Source organism: Dendrobates tinctorius, unplaced genomic scaffold (genome assembly GCF_039654945.1).
Source record: "Dendrobates tinctorius isolate UK_male_01 unplaced genomic scaffold, ASM3965494v1 ptg000033l, whole genome shotgun sequence".
Classification (NCBI taxonomy): Eukaryota; Metazoa; Chordata; class Amphibia; order Anura; family Dendrobatidae; genus Dendrobates; species Dendrobates tinctorius.
In genome coordinates, this window is record NW_027361701.1 from 12,133,345 (window position 1) to 12,153,066 (window position 19,722).

A 19,722-nucleotide genomic window follows, 5' to 3' on the forward strand; every position below is an offset into this window, starting at 1 on the left:
AAACCGCTGGTTTTTGATAGTTTGGGCCCTATTGAATAATGAATGTTTTGAATTTTCTCCAAAAGTAAAGTAGTTACAAACTCATCCTTTTAGAAACTTGTTTGGGCTGTTGAGAGGAGTAAAAAACCATCAAAAATTTCAATCCTGCATGATTCTACCAAGAAATGTGATTCTTCATTCAAAACCTGATTTTTGCTATTGGGCTCTATTGAATAATGAATGTTTTGAATTTTCTCCAAAAGTAAAGTAGTTGCAAACTCATGCTTTTAGAGACTTGTTTGGGCTCATGAGTGGAGTAGAAAAACATCAAAAATTTCAGTCCTGCACGATTCTACCAAGAAATGTGTGTTCATTCAAACCGCTGGTTTTTGATATTTTGGGCCCTATTGAATAATGAATGTTTTGAATTTTCTCCAAAAGTAAAGTAGTTGCAAACTCATCCTTTTAGAAACTTGTTTGGGCTGTTGAGAGGAGTAAAAAACCATCAAAAATTTCAATCCTGCATGATTCTACCAAGAAATGTGATTCTTCATTCAAAACGCTGGTTTTTGCTATTGGGCTCTTTTGAGTAATGAATGTTTTGAATTTTCTCCAAAAGTAAAGTAGTTGCAAACTCATGCTTTTAGAGACTTGTTTGGGCTCATGAGAGGAGTAGAAAAACATCAAAAATTTCAGTCCTGCATGATTCTACCAAGAAATGTGTGTTCATTCAAACCGCTGGTTTTTGATAGTTTGGGCCCTATTGAATAATGAATGTTTTGAATTTTCTCCAAAAGTAAAGTAGTTGCAAACTCATCCTTTTAGAAACTTGTTTGGGCTGTTGAGAGGAGTAAAAAACCATCAAAAATTTCAATCCTGCATGATTTTACCAAGAAATGTGATTCTTCATTCAAAACCTGATTTTTGCTATTGGGCTCTATTGAATAATGAATGTTTTGAATTTTCTCCAAAAGTAAAGTAGTTGCAAACTCATGCTTTTAGAGACTTGTTTGGGCTCATGAGAGGAGTAGAAAAACATCAAAAATTTCAGTCCTGCATGATTCTACCAAGAAATGTGTGTTCATTGAAACTGCTGGTTTTTGATAGTTTGGGCCCTATTGAATAATGAATGTTTTGAATTTTCTCCAAAAGTAAAGTAGTTACAAACTCATCCTTTTAGAAACTTGTTTGGGCTGTTGAGAGGAGTAAAAAACCATCAAAAATTTCAATCCTGCATGATTCTACCAAGAAATGTGATTCTTCATTCAAAACCTGATTTTTGCTATTGGGCTCTATTGAATAATGAATGTTTTGAATTTTCTCCAAAAGTAAAGTAGTTGCAAACTCATGCTTTTAGAGACTTGTTTGGGCTCATGAGAGGAGTAGAAAAACATCAAAAATTTCAGTCCTGCATGATTCTACCAAGAAATGTGTGTTCATTGAAACCGCTGTTTTTTGATAGTTTGGGCCCTATTGAATAATGAATGTTTTGAATTTTCTCCAAAAGTAAAGTAGTTGCAAACTCATCCTTTTAGAAACTTGTTTGGGCTGTTGAGAGGAGTAAAAAACCATCAAAAATTTCAATCCTGCATGATTCTACCAAGAAATGTGATTCTTCATTCAAAACCTGATTTTTGCTATTGGGCTCTATTGAATAATGAATGTTTTGAATTTTCTCCAAAAGTAAAGTAGTTGCAAACTCATGCTTTTAGAGACTTGTTTGGGCTCATGAGAGGAGTAGAAAAACATCAAAAATTTCAGTCCTGCACGATTCTACCAAGAAATGTGTGTTCATTCAAACCGCTGGTTTTTGATATTTTGGGCCCTATTGAATAATGAATGTTTTGAATTTTCTCCAAAAGTAAAGTAGTTGCAAACTCATCCTTTTAGAAACTTGTTTGGGCTGTTGAGAGGAGTAAAAAACCATCAAAAATTTCAATCCTGCATGATTCTACCAAGAAATGTGATTCTTCATTCAAAACCTGATTTTTGCTATTGGGCTCTATTGAATAATGAATGTTTTGAATTTTCTCCAAAAGTAAAGTAGTTGCAAACTCATGCTTTTAGAGACTTGTTTGGGCTCATGAGAGGAGTAGAAAAACATCAAAAATTTCAGTCCTGCATGATTCTACCAAGAAATGTGTGTTCATTGAAACCGCTGGTTTTTGATAGTTTGGGCCCTATTGAATAATGAATGTTTTGAATTTTCTCCAAAAGTAAAGTAGTTGCAAACTCATCCTTTTAGAAACTTGTTTGGGCTGTTGAGAGGAGTAAAAAACCATCAAAAATTTCAATCCTGCATGATTTTACCAAGAAATGTGATTCTTCATTCAAAACCTGATTTTTGCTATTGGGCTCTATTGAATAATGAATGTTTTGAATTTTCTCCAAAAGTAAAGTAGTTGCAAACTCATGCTTTTAGAGACTTGTTTGGGCTCATGAGAGGAGTAGAAAAACATCAAAAATTTCAGTCCTGCATGATTCTACCAAGAAATGTGTGTTCATTGAAACCGCTGGTTTTTGATAGTTTGGGCCCTATTGAATAATGAATGTTTTGAATTTTCTCCAAAAGTAAAGTAGTTGCAAACTCATCCTTTTAGAAACTTGTTTGGGCTGTTGAGAGGAGTAAAAAACCATCAAAAATTTCAATCCTGCATGATTCTACCAAGAAATGTGATTCTTCATTCAAAACCTGATTTTTGCTATTGGGCTCTATTGAATAATGAATGTTTTGAATTTTCTCCAAAAGTAAAGTAGTTGCAAACTCATGCTTTTAGAGACTTGTTTGGGCTCATGAGAGGAGTAGAAAAACATCAAAAATTTCAGTCCTGCATGATTCTACCAAGAAATGTGTGTTCATTGAAACCGCTGGTTTTTGATAGTTTGGGCCCTATTGAATAATGAATGTTTTGAATTTTCTCCAAAAGTAAAGTAGTTGCAAACTCATCCTTTTAGAAACTTGTTTGGGCTGTTGAGAGGAGTAAAAAACCATCAAAAATTTCAATCCTGCATGATTCTACCAAGAAATGTGATTCTTCATTCAAAACGCTGGTTTTTGCTATTGGGCTCTTTTGAGTAATGAATGTTTTGAATTTTCTACAAAAGTAAAGTAGTTGCAAACTCATGCTTTTAGAGACTTGTTTGGGCTCATGAGAGGAGTAGAAAAACATCAAAAATTTCAGTCCTGCATGATTGTACCAAGAAATGTGTGTTCATTCAAACCTCTGGTTTTTGATAGTTTGGGCCCTATTGAATAATGAATGTTTTGAATTTTCTCCAAAAGTAAAGTAGTTGCAAACTCATCCTTTTAGAAACTTGTTTGGGCTGTTGAAAGGAGTAAAAATCATCAAAAATTTCAATCCTGCATGATTTTACCAAGAAATGTGATTCTTCATTCAAAACCTGATTTTTGCTATTGGGCTCTATTGAATAATGAATGTTTTGAATTTTCTCCAAAAGTAAAGTAGTTGCAAACTCATGCTTTTAGAGACTTGTTTGGGCTCATGAGAGGAGTAGAAAAACATCAAAAATTTCAGTCCTGCATGATTCTACCAAGAAATGTGTGTTCATTGAAACCGCTGGTTTTTGATAGTTTGGGCCCTATTGAATAATGAATGTTTTGAATTTTCTCCAAAAGTAAAGTAGTTACAAACTCATCCTTTTAGAAACTTGTTTGGGCTGTTGAGAGGAGTAAAAAACCATCAAAAATTTCAATCCTGCATGATTCTACCAAGAAATGTGATTCTTCATTCAAAACCTGATTTTTGCTATTGGGCTCTATTGAATAATGAATGTTTTGAATTTTCTCCAAAAGTAAAGTAGTTGCAAACTCATGCTTTTAGAGACTTGTTTGGGCTCATGAGTGGAGTAGAAAAACATCAAAAATTTCAGTCCTGCACGATTCTACCAAGAAATGTGTGTTCATTCAAACCGCTGGTTTTTGATATTTTGGGCCCTATTGAATAATGAATGTTTTGAATTTTCTCCAAAAGTAAAGTAGTTGCAAACTCATCCTTTTAGAAACTTGTTTGGGCTGTTGAGAGGAGTAAAAAACCATCAAAAATTTCAATCCTGCATGATTCTACCAAGAAATGTGATTCTTCATTCAAAACCTGATTTTTGCTATTGGGCTCTATTGAATAATGAATGTTTTGAATTTTCTCCAAAAGTAAAGTAGTTGCAAACTCATGCTTTTAGAGACTTGTTTGGGCTCATGAGAGGAGTAGAAAAACATCAAAAATTTCAGTCCTGCATGATTCTACCAAGAAATGTGTGTTCATTGAAACCGCTGGTTTTTGATAGTTTGGGCCCTATTGAATAATGAATGTTTTGAATTTTCTCCAAAAGTAAAGTAGTTGCAAACTCATCCTTTTAGAAACTTGTTTGGGCTGTTGAGAGGAGTAAAAAACCATCAAAAATTTCAATCCTGCATGATTCTACCAAGAAATGTGATTCTTCATTCAAAACGCTGGTTTTTGCTATTGGGCTCTTTTGAGTAATGAATGTTTTGAATTTTCTCCAAAAGTAAAGTAGTTGCAAACTCATGCTTTTAGAGACTTGTTTGGGCTCATGAGAGGAGTAGAAAAACATCAAAAATTTCAGTCCTGCATGATTGTACCAAGAAATGTGTGTTCATTCAAACCTCTGGTTTTTGATAGTTTGGGCCCTATTGAATAATGAATGTTTTGAATTTTCTCCAAAAGTAAAGTAGTTGCAAACTCATCCTTTTAGAAACTTGTTTGGGCTGTTGAAAGGAGTAAAAAACCATCAAAAATTTCAATCCTGCATGATTTTACCAAGAAATGTGATTCTTCATTCAAAACCTGATTTTTGCTATTGTGCTCTATTGAATAATGAATGTTTTGAATTTTCTCCAAAAGTAAAGTAGTTGCAAACTCATGCTTTTAGAGACTTGTTTGGGCTCATGAGAGGAGTAGAAAAACATCAAAAATTTCAGTCCTGCATGATTCTACCAAGAAATGTGTGTTCATTGAAACCGCTGGTTTTTGATAGTTTGGGCCCTATTGAATAATGAATGTTTTGAATTTTCTCCAAAAGTAAAGTAGTTACAAACTCATCCTTTTAGAAACTTGTTTGGGCTGTTGAGAGGAGTAAAAAACCATCAAAAATTTCAATCCTGCATGATTCTACCAAGAAATGTGATTCTTCATTCAAAACCTGATTTTTGCTATTGGGCTCTATTGAATAATGAATGTTTTGAATTTTCTCCAAAAGTAAAGTAGTTGCAAACTCATGCTTTTAGAGACTTGTTTGGGCTCATGAGTGGAGTAGAAAAACATCAAAAATTTCAGTCCTGCACGATTCTACCAAGAAATGTGTGTTCATTCAAACCGCTGGTTTTTGATATTTTGGGCCCTATTGAATAATGAATGTTTTGAATTTTCTCCAAAAGTAAAGTAGTTGCAAACTCATCCTTTTAGAAACTTGTTTGGGCTGTTGAGAGGAGTAAAAAACCATCAAAAATTTCAATCCTGCATGATTCTACCAAGAAATGTGATTCTTCATTCAAAACCTGATTTTTGCTATTGGGCTCTATTGAATAATGAATGTTTTGAATTTTCTCCAAAAGTAAAGTAGTTGCAAACTCATCCTTTTAGAAACTTGTTTGGGCTGTTGAGAGGAGTAAAAAACCATCAAAAATTTCAATCCTGCATGATTCTACCAAGAAATGTGATTCTTCATTCAAAACCTGATTTTTGCTATTGGGCTCTATTGAATAATGAATGTTTTGAATTTTCTCCAAAAGTAAAGTAGTTGCAAACTCATGCTTTTAGAGACTTGTTTGGGCTCATGAGAGTAGAAAAACATCAAAAATTTCAGTCCTGCATGATTCTACCAAGAAATGTGTGTTCATTGAAACCGCTGGTTTTTGATAGTTTGGGCCCTATTGCATAATGAATGTTTTGAATTTTCTCCAAAAGTAAAGTAGTTGCAAACTCATCCTTTTAGAAACTTGTTTGGGCTGTTGAGAGGAGTAAAAAACCATCAAAAATTTCAATCCTGCATGATTCTACCAAGAAATGTGATTCTTCATTCAAAACGCTGGTTTTTGCTATTGGGCTCTTTTGAGTAATGAATGTTTTGAATTTTCTCCAAAAGTAAAGTAGTTGCAAACTCATGCTTTTAGAGACTTGTTTGGGCTCATGAGAGGAGTAGAAAAACATCAAAAATTTCAGTCCTGCATGATTCTACCAAGAAATGTGTGTTCATTCAAACCGCTGGTTTTTGATAGTTTGGGCCCTATTGAATAATGAATGTTTTGAATTTTCTCCAAAAGTAAAGTAGTTGCAAACTCATCCTTTTAGAAACTTGTTTGGGCTGTTGAGAGGAGTAAAAAACCATCAAAAATTTCAATCCTGCATGATTTTACCAAGAAATGTGATTCTTCATTCAAAACCTGATTTTTGCTATTGGGCTCTATTGAATAATGAATGTTTTGAATTTTCTCCAAAAGTAAAGTAGTTGCAAACTCATGCTTTTAGAGACTTGTTTGGGCTCATGAGAGGAGTAGAAAAACATCAAAAATTTCAGTCCTGCATGATTCTACCAAGAAATGTGTGTTCATTGAAACTGCTGGTTTTTGATAGTTTGGGCCCTATTGAATAATGAATGTTTTGAATTTTCTCCAAAAGTAAAGTAGTTACAAACTCATCCTTTTAGAAACTTGTTTGGGCTGTTGAGAGGAGTAAAAAACCATCAAAAATTTCAATCCTGCATGATTCTACCAAGAAATGTGATTCTTCATTCAAAACCTGATTTTTGCTATTGGGCTCTATTGAATAATGAATGTTTTGAATTTTCTCCAAAAGTAAAGTAGTTGCAAACTCATGCTTTTAGAGACTTGTTTGGGCTCATGAGAGGAGTAGAAAAACATCAAAAATTTCAGTCCTGCATGATTCTACCAAGAAATGTGTGTTCATTGAAACCGCTGTTTTTTGATAGTTTGGGCCCTATTGAATAATGAATGTTTTGAATTTTCTCCAAAAGTAAAGTAGTTGCAAACTCATCCTTTTAGAAACTTGTTTGGGCTGTTGAGAGGAGTAAAAAACCATCAAAAATTTCAATCCTGCATGATTCTACCAAGAAATGTGATTCTTCATTCAAAACCTGATTTTTGCTATTGGGCTCTATTGAATAATGAATGTTTTGAATTTTCTCCAAAAGTAAAGTAGTTGCAAACTCATGCTTTTAGAGACTTGTTTGGGCTCATGAGAGGAGTAGAAAAACATCAAAAATTTCAGTCCTGCACGATTCTACCAAGAAATGTGTGTTCATTCAAACCGCTGGTTTTTGATATTTTGGGCCCTATTGAATAATGAATGTTTTGAATTTTCTCCAAAAGTAAAGTAGTTGCAAACTCATCCTTTTAGAAACTTGTTTGGGCTGTTGAGAGGAGTAAAAAACCATCAAAAATTTCAATCCTGCATGATTCTACCAAGAAATGTGATTCTTCATTCAAAACCTGATTTTTGCTATTGGGCTCTATTGAATAATGAATGTTTTGAATTTTCTCCAAAAGTAAAGTAGTTGCAAACTCATGCTTTTAGAGACTTGTTTGGGCTCATGAGAGGAGTAGAAAAACATCAAAAATTTCAGTCCTGCATGATTCTACCAAGAAATGTGTGTTCATTGAAACCGCTGGTTTTTGATAGTTTGGGCCCTATTGAATAATGAATGTTTTGAATTTTCTCCAAAAGTAAAGTAGTTGCAAACTCATCCTTTTAGAAACTTGTTTGGGCTGTTGAGAGGAGTAAAAAACCATCAAAAATTTCAATCCTGCATGATTTTACCAAGAAATGTGATTCTTCATTCAAAACCTGATTTTTGCTATTGGGCTCTATTGAATAATGAATGTTTTGAATTTTCTCCAAAAGTAAAGTAGTTGCAAACTCATGCTTTTAGAGACTTGTTTGGGCTCATGAGAGGAGTAGAAAAACATCAAAAATTTCAGTCCTGCATGATTCTACCAAGAAATGTGTGTTCATTGAAACCGCTGGTTTTTGATAGTTTGGGCCCTATTGAATAATGAATGTTTTGAATTTTCTCCAAAAGTAAAGTAGTTGCAAACTCATCCTTTTAGAAACTTGTTTGGGCTGTTGAGAGGAGTAAAAAACCATCAAAAATTTCAATCCTGCATGATTCTACCAAGAAATGTGATTCTTCATTCAAAACCTGATTTTTGCTATTGGGCTCTATTGAATAATGAATGTTTTGAATTTTCTCCAAAAGTAAAGTAGTTGCAAACTCATGCTTTTAGAGACTTGTTTGGGCTCATGAGAGGAGTAGAAAAACATCAAAAATTTCAGTCCTGCATGATTCTACCAAGAAATGTGTGTTCATTGAAACCGCTGGTTTTTGATAGTTTGGGCCCTATTGAATAATGAATGTTTTGAATTTTCTCCAAAAGTAAAGTAGTTGCAAACTCATCCTTTTAGAAACTTGTTTGGGCTGTTGAGAGGAGTAAAAAACCATCAAAAATTTCAATCCTGCATGATTCTACCAAGAAATGTGATTCTTCATTCAAAACGCTGGTTTTTGCTATTGGGCTCTTTTGAGTAATGAATGTTTTGAATTTTCTCCAAAAGTAAAGTAGTTGCAAACTCATGCTTTTAGAGACTTGTTTGGGCTCATGAGAGGAGTAGAAAAACATCAAAAATTTCAGTCCTGCATGATTGTACCAAGAAATGTGTGTTCATTCAAACCTCTGGTTTTTGATAGTTTGGGCCCTATTGAATAATGAATGTTTTGAATTTTCTCCAAAAGTAAAGTAGTTGCAAACTCATCCTTTTAGAAACTTGTTTGGGCTGTTGAAAGGAGTAAAAATCATCAAAAATTTCAATCCTGCATGATTTTACCAAGAAATGTGATTCTTCATTCAAAACCTGATTTTTGCTATTGGGCTCTATTGAATAATGAATGTTTTGAATTTTCTCCAAAAGTAAAGTAGTTGCAAACTCATGCTTTTAGAGACTTGTTTGGGCTCATGAGAGGAGTAGAAAAACATCAAAAATTTCAGTCCTGCATGATTCTACCAAGAAATGTGTGTTCATTGAAACCGCTGGTTTTTGATAGTTTGGGCCCTATTGAATAATGAATGTTTTGAATTTTCTCCAAAAGTAAAGTAGTTACAAACTCATCCTTTTAGAAACTTGTTTGGGCTGTTGAGAGGAGTAAAAAACCATCAAAAATTTCAATCCTGCATGATTCTACCAAGAAATGTGATTCTTCATTCAAAACCTGATTTTTGCTATTGGGCTCTATTGAATAATGAATGTTTTGAATTTTCTCCAAAAGTAAAGTAGTTGCAAACTCATGCTTTTAGAGACTTGTTTGGGCTCATGAGTGGAGTAGAAAAACATCAAAAATTTCAGTCCTGCACGATTCTACCAAGAAATGTGTGTTCATTCAAACCGCTGGTTTTTGATATTTTGGGCCCTATTGAATAATGAATGTTTTGAATTTTCTCCAAAAGTAAAGTAGTTGCAAACTCATCCTTTTAGAAACTTGTTTGGGCTGTTGAGAGGAGTAAAAAACCATCAAAAATTTCAATCCTGCATGATTCTACCAAGAAATGTGATTCTTCATTCAAAACCTGATTTTTGCTATTGGGCTCTATTGAATAATGAATGTTTTGAATTTTCTCCAAAAGTAAAGTAGTTGCAAATTCATGCTTTTAGAGACTTGTTTGGGCTCATGAGAGGAGTAGAAAAACATCAAAAATTTCAGTCCTGCATGATTCTACCAAGAAATGTGTGTTCATTCAAACCGCTGGTTTTTGATAGTTTGGGCCCTATTGAATAATGAATGTTTTGAATTTTCTCCAAAAGTAAAGTAGTTGCAAACTCATCCTTTTAGAAACTTGTTTGGGCTGTTGAGAGGAGTAAAAAACCATCAAAAATTTCAATCCTGCATGATTCTACCAAGAAATGTGATTCTTCATTCAAAACGCTGGTTTTTGCTATTGGGCTCTTTTGAGTAATGAATGTTTTGAATTTTCTCCAAAAGTAAAGTAGTTGCAAACTCATGCTTTTAGAGACTTGTTTGGGCTCATGAGAGGAGTAGAAAAACATCAAAAATTTCAGTCCTGCATGATTCTACCAAGAAATGTGTGTTCATTCAAACCGCTGGTTTTTGATAGTTTGGGCCCTATTGAATAATGAATGTTTTGAATTTTCTCCAAAAGTAAAGTAGTTGCAAACTCATCCTTTTAGAAACTTGTTTGGGCTGTTGAGAGGAGTAAAAAACCATCAAAAATTTCAATCCTGCATGATTTTACCAAGAAATGTGATTCTTCATTCAAAACCTGATTTTTGCTATTGGGCTCTATTGAATAATGAATGTTTTGAATTTTCTCCAAAAGTAAAGTAGTTGCAAACTCATGCTTTTAGAGACTTGTTTGGGCTCATGAGAGTAGAAAAACATCAAAAATTTCAGTCCTGCATGATTCTACCAAGAAATGTGTGTTCATTGAAACCGCTGGTTTTTGATAGTTTGGGCCCTATTGAATAATGAATGTTTTGAACTTTCTCCAAAAGTAAAGTAGTTACAAACTCATCCTTTTAGAAACTTGTTTGGGCTGTTGAGAGGAGTAAAAAACCATCAAAAATTTCAATCCTGCATGATTCTACCAAGAAATGTGATTCTTCATTCAAAACCTGATTTTTGCTATTGGGCTCTATTGAATAATGAATGTTTTGAATTTTCTCCAAAAGTAAAGTAGTTGCAAACTCATGCTTTTAGAGACTTGTTTGGGCTCATGAGAGGAGTAGAAAAACATCAAAAATTTCAGTCCTGCATGATTCTACCAAGAAATGTGTGTTCATTCAAACCGCTGGTTTTTGATAGTTTGGGCCCTATTGAATAATGAATGTTTTGAATTTTCTCCAAAAGTAAAGTAGTTGCAAACTCATCCTTTTAGAAACTTGTTTGGGCTGTTGAGAGGAGTAAAAAACCATCAAAAATTTCAATCCTGCATGATTCTACCAAGAAATGTGATTCTTCATTCAAAACCTGATTTTTGCTATTGGGCTCTATTGAATAATGAATGTTTTGAATTTTCTCCAAAAGTAAAGTAGTTGCAAACTCATGCTTTTAGAGACTTGTTTGGGCTCATGAGAGGAGTAGAAAAACATCAAAAATTTCAGTCCTGCATGATTCTACCAAGAAATGTGTGTTCATTGAAACCGCTGGTTTTTGATAGTTTGGGCCCTATTGAATAATGAATGTTTTGAATTTTCTCCAAAAGTAAAGTAGTTGCAAACTCATCCTTTTAGAAACTTGTTTGGGCTGTTGAGAGGAGTAAAAAACCATCAAAAATTTCAATCCTGCATGATTTTACCAAGAAATGTGATTCTTCATTCAAAACCTGATTTTTGCTATTGGGCTCTATTGAATAATGAATGTTTTGAATTTTCTCCAAAAGTAAAGTAGTTGCAAACTCATGCTTTTAGAGACTTGTTTGGGCTCATGAGAGGAGTAGAAAAACATCAAAAATTTCAGTCCTGCATGATTCTACCAAGAAATGTGTGTTCATTGAAACCGCTGGTTTTTGATAGTTTGGGCCCTATTGAATAATGAATGTTTTGAATTTTCTCCAAAAGTAAAGTAGTTGCAAACTCATCCTTTTAGAAACTTGTTTGGGCTGTTGAGAGGAGTAAAAAACCATCAAAAATTTCAATCCTGCATGATTCTACCAAGAAATGTGATTCTTCATTCAAAACGCTGGTTTTTGCTATTGGGCTCTTTTGAGTAATGAATGTTTTGAATTTTCTCCAAAAGTAAAGTAGTTGCAAACTCATGCTTTTAGAGACTTGTTTGGGCTCATGAGAGGAGTAGAAAAACATCAAAAATTTCAGTCCTGCATGATTGTACCAAGAAATGTGTGTTCATTCAAACCTCTGGTTTTTGATAGTTTGGGCCCTATTGAATAATGAATGTTTTGAATTTTCTCCAAAAGTAAAGTAGTTGCAAACTCATCCTTTTAGAAACTTGTTTGGGCTGTTGAAAGGAGTAAAAACCATCAAAAATTTCAATCCTGCATGATTTTACCAAGAAATGTGATTCTTCATTCAAAACCTGATTTTTGCTATTGGGCTCTATTGAATAATGAATGTTTTGAATTTTCTCCAAAAGTAAAGTAGTTGCAAACTCATGCTTTTAGAGACTTGTTTGGGCTCATGAGAGGAGTAGAAAAACATCAAAAATTTCAGTCCTGCATGATTCTACCAAGAAATGTGTGTTCATTGAAACCGCTGGTTTTTGATAGTTTGGGCCCTATTGAATAATGAATGTTTTGAATTTTCTCCAAAAGTAAAGTAGTTACAAACTCATCCTTTTAGAAACTTGTTTGGGCTGTTGAGAGGAGTAAAAAACCATCAAAAATTTCAATCCTGCATGATTCTACCAAGAAATGTGATTCTTCATTCAAAACCTGATTTTTGCTATTGGGCTCTATTGAATAATGAATGTTTTGAATTTTCTCCAAAAGTAAAGTAGTTGCAAACTCATGCTTTTAGAGACTTGTTTGGGCTCATGAGTGGAGTAGAAAAACATCAAAAATTTCAGTCCTGCACGATTCTACCAAGAAATGTGTGTTCATTCAAACCGCTGGTTTTTGATATTTTGGGCCCTATTGAATAATGAATGTTTTGAATTTTCTCCAAAAGTAAAGTAGTTGCAAACTCATCCTTTTAGAAACTTGTTTGGGCTGTTGAGAGGAGTAAAAAACCATCAAAAATTTCAATCCTGCATGATTCTACCAAGAAATGTGATTCTTCATTCAAAACCTGATTTTTGCTATTGGGCTCTATTGAATAATGAATGTTTTGAATTTTCTCCAAAAGTAAAGTAGTTGCAAATTCATGCTTTTAGAGACTTGTTTGGGCTCATGAGAGGAGTAGAAAAACATCAAAAATTTCAGTCCTGCATGATTCTACCAAGAAATGTGTGTTCATTCAAACCGCTGGTTTTTGATAGTTTGGGCCCTATTGAATAATGAATGTTTTGAATTTTCTCCAAAAGTAAAGTAGTTGCAAACTCATCCTTTTAGAAACTTGTTTGGGCTGTTGAGAGGAGTAAAAAACCATCAAAAATTTCAATCCTGCATGATTCTACCAAGAAATGTGATTCTTCATTCAAAACGCTGGTTTTTGCTATTGGGCTCTTTTGAGTAATGAATGTTTTGAATTTTCTCCAAAAGTAAAGTAGTTGCAAACTCATGCTTTTAGAGACTTGTTTGGGCTCATGAGAGGAGTAGAAAAACATCAAAAATTTCAGTCCTGCATGATTCTACCAAGAAATGTGTGTTCATTCAAACCGCTGGTTTTTGATAGTTTGGGCCCTATTGAATAATGAATGTTTTGAATTTTCTCCAAAAGTAAAGTAGTTGCAAACTCATCCTTTTAGAAACTTGTTTGGGCTGTTGAGAGGAGTAAAAAACCATCAAAAATTTCAATCCTGCATGATTTTACCAAGAAATGTGATTCTTCATTCAAAACCTGATTTTTGCTATTGGGCTCTATTGAATAATGAATGTTTTGAATTTTCTCCAAAAGTAAAGTAGTTGCAAACTCATGCTTTTAGAGACTTGTTTGGGCTCATGAGAGGAGTAGAAAAACATCAAAAATTTCAGTCCTGCATGATTCTACCAAGAAATGTGTGTTCATTGAAACCGCTGGTTTTTGATAGTTTGGGCCCTATTGAATAATGAATGTTTTGAACTTTCTCCAAAAGTAAAGTAGTTACAAACTCATCCTTTTAGAAACTTGTTTGGGCTGTTGAGAGGAGTAAAAAACCATCAAAAATTTCAATCCTGCATGATTCTACCAAGAAATGTGATTCTTCATTCAAAACCTGATTTTTGCTATTGGGCTCTATTGAATAATGAATGTTTTGAATTTTCTCCAAAAGTAAAGTAGTTGCAAACTCATGCTTTTAGAAACTTGTTTGGGCTCATGAGAGGAGTAGAAAAACATCAAAAATTTCAGTCCTGCACGATTCTACCAATAAATGTGTGTTCATTCAAACCGCTGGTTTTTGATATTTTGGGCCCTATTGAATAATGAATGTTTTGAATTTTCTCCAAAAGTAAAGTAGTTGCAAACTCATCCTTTTAGAAACTTGTTTGGGCTGTTGAGAGGAGTAAAAAACCATCAAAAATTTCAATCCTGCATGATTCTACCAAGAAATGTGATTCTTCATTCAAAACCTGATTTTTGCTATTGGGCTCTATTGAATAATGAATGTTTTGAATTTTCTCCAAAAGTAAAGTAGTTGCAAACTCATGCTTTTAGAGACTTGTTTGGGCTCATGAGAGGAGTAGAAAAACATCAAAAATTTCAGTCCTGCATGATTCTACCAAGAAATGTGTGTTCATTGAAACCGCTGGTTTTTGATAGTTTGGGCCCTATTGAATAATGAATGTTTTGAATTTTCTCCAAAAGTAAAGTAGTTACAAACTCATCCTTTTAGAAACTTGTTTGGGCTGTTGAGAGGAGTAAAAAACCATCAAAAATTTCAATCCTGCATGATTCTACCAAGAAATGTGATTCTTCATTCAAAACCTGATTTTTGCTATTGGGCTCTATTGAATAATGAATGTTTTGAATTTTCTCCAAAAGTAAAGTAGTTGCAAACTCATGCTTTTAGAGACTTGTTTGGGCTCATGAGTGGAGTAGAAAAACATCAAAAATTTCAGTCCTGCACGATTCTACCAAGAAATGTGTGTTCATTCAAACCGCTGGTTTTTGATATTTTGGGCCCTATTGAATAATGAATGTTTTGAATTTTCTCCAAAAGTAAAGTAGTTGCAAACTCATCCTTTTAGAAACTTGTTTGGGCTGTTGAGAGGAGTAAAAAACCATCAAAAATTTCAATCCTGCATGATTCTACCAAGAAATGTGATTCTTCATTCAAAACCTGATTTTTGCTATTGGGCTCTATTGAATAATGAATGTTTTGAATTTTCTCCAAAAGTAAAGTAGTTGCAAATTCATGCTTTTAGAGACTTGTTTGGGCTCATGAGAGGAGTAGAAAAACATCAAAAATTTCAGTCCTGCATGATTCTACCAAGAAATGTGTGTTCATTCAAACCGCTGGTTTTTGATAGTTTGGGCCCTATTGAATAATGAATGTTTTGAATTTTCTCCAAAAGTAAAGTAGTTGCAAACTCATCCTTTTAGAAACTTGTTTGGGCTGTTGAGAGGAGTAAAAAACCATCAAAAATTTCAATCCTGCATGATTCTACCAAGAAATGTGATTCTTCATTCAAAACGCTGGTTTTTGCTATTGGGCTCTTTTGAGTAATGAATGTTTTGAATTTTCTCCAAAAGTAAAGTAGTTGCAAACTCATGCTTTTAGAGACTTGTTTGGGCTCATGAGAGGAGTAGAAAAACATCAAAAATTTCAGTCCTGCATGATTCTACCAAGAAATGTGTGTTCATTCAAACCGCTGGTTTTTGATAGTTTGGGCCCTATTGAATAATGAATGTTTTGAATTTTCTCCAAAAGTAAAGTAGTTGCAAACTCATCCTTTTAGAAACTTGTTTGGGCTGTTGAGAGGAGTAAAAAACCATCAAAAATTTCAATCCTGCATGATTTTACCAAGAAATGTGATTCTTCATTCAAAACCTGATTTTTGCTATTGGGCTCTATTGAATAATGAATGTTTTGAATTTTCTCCAAAAGTAAAGTAGTTGCAAACTCATGCTTTTAGAGACTTGTTTGGGCTCATGAGAGTAGAAAAACATCAAAAATTTCAGTCCTGCATGATTCTACCAAGAAATGTGTGTTCATTGAAACCGCTGGTTTTTGATAGTTTGGGCCCTATTGAATAATGAATGTTTTGAACTTTCTCCAAAAGTAAAGTAGTTACAAACTCATCCTTTTAGAAACTTGTTTGGGCTGTTGAGAGGAGTAAAAAACCATCAAAAATTTCAATCCTGCATGATTCTACCAAGAAATGTGATTCTTCATTCAAAACCTGATTTTTGCTATTGGGCTCTATTGAATAATGAATGTTTTGAATTTTCTCCAAAAGTAAAGTAGTTGCAAACTCATGCTTTTAGAGACTTGTTTGGGCTCATGAGAGGAGTAGAAAAACATCAAAAATTTCAGTCCTGCATGATTCTACCAAGAAATGTGTGTTCATTCAAACCGCTGGTTTTTGATAGTTTGGGCCCTATTGAATAATGAATGTTTTGAATTTTCTCCAAAAGTAAAGTAGTTGCAAACTCATCCTTTTAGAAACTTGTTTGGGCTGTTGAGAGGAGTAAAAAACCATCAAAAATTTCAATCCTGCATGATTCTACCAAGAAATGTGATTCTTCATTCAAAACCTGATTTTTGCTATTGGGCTCTATTGAATAATGAATGTTTTGAATTTTCTCCAAAAGTAAAGTAGTTGCAAACTCATGCTTTTAGAGACTTGTTTGGGCTCATGAGAGGAGTAGAAAAACATCAAAAATTTCAGTCCTGCATGATTCTACCAAGAAATGTGTGTTCATTGAAACCGCTGGTTTTTGATAGTTTGGGCCCTATTGAATAATGAATGTTTTGAATTTTCTCCAAAAGTAAAGTAGTTGCAAACTCATCCTTTTAGAAACTTGTTTGGGCTGTTGAGAGGAGTAAAAAACCATCAAAAATTTCAATCCTGCATGATTTTACCAAGAAATGTGATTCTTCATTCAAAACCTGATTTTTGCTATTGGGCTCTATTGAATAATGAATGTTTTGAATTTTCTCCAAAAGTAAAGTAGTTGCAAACTCATGCTTTTAGAGACTTGTTTGGGCTCATGAGAGGAGTAGAAAAACATCAAAAATTTCAGTCCTGCATGATTCTACCAAGAAATGTGTGTTCATTGAAACCGCTGGTTTTTGATAGTTTGGGCCCTATTGAATAATGAATGTTTTGAATTTTCTCCAAAAGTAAAGTAGTTGCAAACTCATCCTTTTAGAAACTTGTTTGGGCTGTTGAGAGGAGTAAAAAACCATCAAAAATTTCAATCCTGCATGATTCTACCAAGAAATGTGATTCTTCATTCAAAACGCTGGTTTTTGCTATTGGGCTCTTTTGAGTAATGAATGTTTTGAATTTTCTCCAAAAGTAAAGTAGTTGCAAACTCATGCTTTTAGAGACTTGTTTGGGCTCATGAGAGGAGTAGAAAAACATCAAAAATTTCAGTCCTGCATGATTGTACCAAGAAATGTGTGTTCATTCAAACCTCTGGTTTTTGATAGTTTGGGCCCTATTGAATAATGAATGTTTTGAATTTTCTCCAAAAGTAAAGTAGTTGCAAACTCATCCTTTTAGAAACTTGTTTGGGCTGTTGAAAGGAGTAAAAACCATCAAAAATTTCAATCCTGCATGATTTTACCAAGAAATGTGATTCTTCATTCAAAACCTGATTTTTGCTATTGGGCTCTATTGAATAATGAATGTTTTGAATTTTCTCCAAAAGTAAAGTAGTTGCAAACTCATGCTTTTAGAGACTTGTTTGGGCTCATGAGAGGAGTAGAAAAACATCAAAAATTTCAGTCCTGCATGATTCTACCAAGAAATGTGTGTTCATTGAAACCGCTGGTTTTTGATAGTTTGGGCCCTATTGAATAATGAATGTTTTGAATTTTCTCCAAAAGTAAAGTAGTTACAAACTCATCCTTTTAGAAACTTGTTTGGGCTGTTGAGAGGAGTAAAAAACCATCAAAAATTTCAATCCTGCATGATTCTACCAAGAAATGTGATTCTTCATTCAAAACCTGATTTTTGCTATTGGGCTCTATTGAATAATGAATGTTTTGAATTTTCTCCAAAAGTAAAGTAGTTGCAAACTCATGCTTTTAGAGACTTGTTTGGGCTCATGAGTGGAGTAGAAAAACATCAAAAATTTCAGTCCTGCACGATTCTACCAAGAAATGTGTGTTCATTCAAACCGCTGGTTTTTGATATTTTGGGCCCTATTGAATAATGAATGTTTTGAATTTTCTCCAAAAGTAAAGTAGTTGCAATCTCATCCTTTTAGAAACTTGTTTGGGCTGTTGAGAGGAGTAAAAAACCATCAAAAATTTCAATCCTGCATGATTCTACCAAGAAATGTGATTCTTCATTCAAAACCTGATTTTTGCTATTGGGCTCTATTGAATAATGAATGTTTTGAATTTTCTCCAAAAGTAAAGTAGTTGCAAATTCATGCTTTTAGAGACTTGTTTGGGCTCATGAGAGGAGTAGAAAAACATCAAAAATTTCAGTCCTGCATGATTCTACCAAGAAATGTGTGTTCATTCAAACCGCTGGTTTTTGATAGTTTGGGCCCTATTGAATAATGAATGTTTTGAATTTTCTCCAAAAGTAAAGTAGTTGCAAACTCATCCTTTTAGAAACTTGTTTGGGCTGTTGAGAGGAGTAAAAAACCATCAAAAATTTCAATCCTGCATGATTCTACCAAGAAATGTGATTCTTCATTCAAAACGCTGGTTTTTGCTATTGGGCTCTTTTGAGTAATGAATGTTTTGAATTTTCTCCAAAAGTAAAGTAGTTGCAAACTCATGCTTTTAGAGACTTGTTTGGGCTCATGAGAGGAGTAGAAAAACATCAAAAATTTCAGTCCTGCATGATTCTACCAAGAAATGTGTGTTCATTCAAACCGCTGGTTTTTGATAGTTTGGGCCCTATTGAATAATGAATGTTTTGAATTTTCTCCAAAAGTAAAGTAGTTGCAAACTCATCCTTTTAGAAACTTGTTTGGGCTGTTGAGAGGAGTAAAAAACCATCAAAAATTTCAATCCTGCATGATTTTACCAAGAAATGTGATTCTTCATTCAAAACCTGATTTTTGCTATTGGGCTCTATTGAATAATGAATGTTTTGAATTTTCTCCAAAAGTAAAGTAGTTGCAAACTCATGCTTTTAGAGACTTGTTTGGGCTCATGAGAGGAGTAGAAAAACATCAAAAATTTCAGTCCTGCATGATTCTACCAAGAAATGTGTGTTCATTGAAACCGCTGGTTTTTGATAGTTTGGGCCCTATTGAATAATGAATGTTTTGAACTTTCTCCAAAAGTAAAGTAGTTACAAACTCATCCTTTTAGAAACTTGTTTGGGCTGTTGAGAGGAGTAAAAAACCATCAAAAATTTCAATCCTGCATGATTCTACCAAGAAATGTGATTCTTCATTCAAAACCTGATTTTTGCTATTGGGCTCTATTGAATAATGAATGTTTTGAATTTTCTCCAAAAGTAAAGTAGTTGCAAACTCATGCTTTTAGAAACTTGTTTGGGCTCATGAGAGGAGTAGAAAAACATCAAAAATTTCAGTCCTGCACGATTCTACCAATAAATGTGTGTTCATTCAAACCGCTGGTTTTTGATATTTTGGGCCCTATTGAATAATGAATGTTTTGAATTTTCTCCAAAAGTAAAGTAGTTGCAAACTCATCCTTTTAGAAACTTGTTTGGGCTGTTGAGAGGAGTAAAAAACCATCAAAAATTTCAATCCTGCATGATTCTACCAAGAAATGTGATTCTTCATTCAAAACCTGATTTTTGCTATTGGGCTCTATTGAATAGTGAATGTTTTGAATTTTCTCCAAAAGTAAAGTAGTTGCAAACTCATGCTTTTAGAGACTTGTTTGGGCTCATGAGAGGAGTAGAGAAACATCAAAAATTTCAGTCCTGCATGATTCTACCAAGAAATGTGTGTTCATTGAAACCGCTGGTTTTTGATAGTT